We start from the raw sequence: 2,468 nt of genomic DNA, 5'->3' as shown, positions 1-2,468 counted from the left end.
AGCAGAGTATATGAAGTATATTTGTATGCTTGGAGTAGGTTTATTTAGAAGAAAAATATGTAAATCTAAAAGTGCCTGTAGATGAATCACTGGGTTCTACTCCTGAAACCAATACTACATTGTATGTTACTTAACTTGAATTTAAATAAATTAATTTTTTTAAAAAAGTTCCCATAAGGTAAGATCTGGCTATTTCAAGAACATTGTCCCAGATATGTGTTCACTTACTACTGTGATGGTTAATGTTATGTGTCGACTTGACTGGGCCATAGGATGCCCAAACAGTTGATCAAATATTATTCTGAGTGTTTCTGTGAGGGTGTTTTTGGAAGAGATTAACATTTAAATGAGTGGGCTTGAGTAAAGCAGATTGCCCTCCTTACTGTAGGTGGGCCTCATCCTGTCAGTTGAAAGCCTAAATAGACCTGTCCACCTCCCACACACCCCCACAAACCACCCCCACCTCCAAGAAGAGAGAATTCTGATTCCAACTGAAACATCAGCTATTCCTGCTAGATAGCCTTCAAACTGGGACCTCAGCACCTGGTTCTACACCACCTTTTGGCCTTCAGACTCAACCTGAGACATCAGTTCTACAGAGTTCAGGTTTGCCAGCCTCCTCCATAACATGTGAGCCAATTCCTTGTAACAAAATCTCTTTATATACCTCTGATTAATTCTGTTTCTCTGGAGAGCCCTGACTATATACTAATGTAAAGGTTTTTTGGTTTGGGGTTTTGGTTAGTTTGGTTTTGTTATTTTATAAAAAGTCTAAAAAATTCTGTTCTTACAGATTTGATACTGTGATGACCCATTTGCTAGGTATTACCTCTGTAGTATAATCCCACCCAATGTTGGACCAAGTACGTAGATGGCAGACAGACCTGATTATTTTCTACGCCAACCATGCACATATAATCTAATCTTGTAGGCCGTTACTGCCTTTTAAACCCAAGTTCTTTTTTTTAAAATTTTTTTTTTTTTTTCAACGTTTATTTATTTTTGGGACAGAGAGAGACAGAGCATGAGCGGGGGAGGGGCAGAGAGAGAGGGAGACACAGAATCGGAAACAGGCTCCAGGCTCCGAGCCATCAGCCCAGAGCCCGACGCGGGGCTCGAACTCACGGACCGCGAGATCGTGACCTGGCTGAAGTCGGACGCTTAACCGACTGCGCCACCCAGGCGCCCCTAAACCCAAGTTCTTGACCATGTATACTTAGTGAAATAAATGGTAGATATGAATTAGTTAAGTGTTTGCTGCCATCTTCTCACACAAGGCTGATACTGGCAGCCATATTCTTCACCATCTCCAAGTCAGATTCAAGTGACTTGCTGAGAGGTTCCCACTGGTATTGTGCTTTTCCCAGTTTGCAAGTGGGAAGCTTTGACTCTGACTTTTACACGCCTAGTGTAAGCATTTGCATTTATTTTGTATTCTTTTCAACTAGCTACACCTGCCAAAGTTGTTGCTTTCTGTAATATAAAAATAGTCCAGCATGGCTTCTCTGCCTAATGCTAATTTAAAAAGGAAGATTAGAAACTCATTTTTTTTTATTCTAATTCTGTATCTTAAATACATCTTAAAGAAGAGGAAGTAATTATTAACAGCCTAATAAAAATGATGTTAGGAGATTTCTGATAAATGAGAAAAACCCCAAACCAAACCAATTCTACTGTATGGCAATATTGAACATTTAACCGATTATCTATGTTCCTCTTTCTTTCTCTTGCCTCATTTGAGCTACTCCAAAGCACATGCTTGGGAGAAGTTTAGATACTTTTATGTACGTTTTCTACCTGAGTCTTTCTTATGGATGAAAAAATTGGCAGTTATTGAGATTAGACATCTGTGTTCCACAATCCCTGTTTCCTTCCCTCTTCGTCATTATCACAAATAGCAAAGCTAGCTGTAATTTGAGAGCATTTTTCCAACTTAGTTTATATTTATGTGAGAGGCAGCCATGTTTGTAAGAAACCTGATAGCCCTATTATTTTTTGTATTAATCTCCAAGACTTTAGGCAAGTTCTTAAAGATAAATCCATTTTCCCCCTTTCAGGAAGGGCTTGCCCTGAATTAGTCACCACATACCAGAAATAGCCTGTTATAACTGCTTCCCAAGGTCGCCAGATGTTGGTTTAGTCCCCTGCTGGGGACTATTCCTTTTAGCCATGGCATTTAGCACAAGTTGTTGGGGGGGAGGGGGTGGATTGTTTTGGTTTTGGTTTTGGTTTTGTTTTTGTTTTGTTTTGAGCCTAAAGTAAAATATACCTAGCAATGGCTGATTGAAGAGAGCCGTGTTCCTGCTGAATATCAGGTTCAGTTGAATAATTCTGGGAAGAAGAAAGACAGCAACTACAGAGGAAGGTTCATATAATTCTTAACTTAGTATTATCATTATGCAGTATTACTATGAGTAGCAATGTTATACATGTCTCAAAAGTACAACCCCATCACCTGGAGGACCAAA

This window comes from Lynx rufus, unplaced genomic scaffold (assembly GCF_022079265.1).
Source record: "Lynx rufus isolate CCGP_SWC_20201006 ecotype Redwood Valley unplaced genomic scaffold, mLynRuf1.p SCAF_5, whole genome shotgun sequence".
In the NCBI taxonomy this organism is placed as follows: Eukaryota; Metazoa; Chordata; class Mammalia; order Carnivora; family Felidae; genus Lynx; species Lynx rufus.
The sequence above is the reverse complement of the archived record's forward strand: the minus strand, read 5'-3'. Positions refer to the sequence as shown.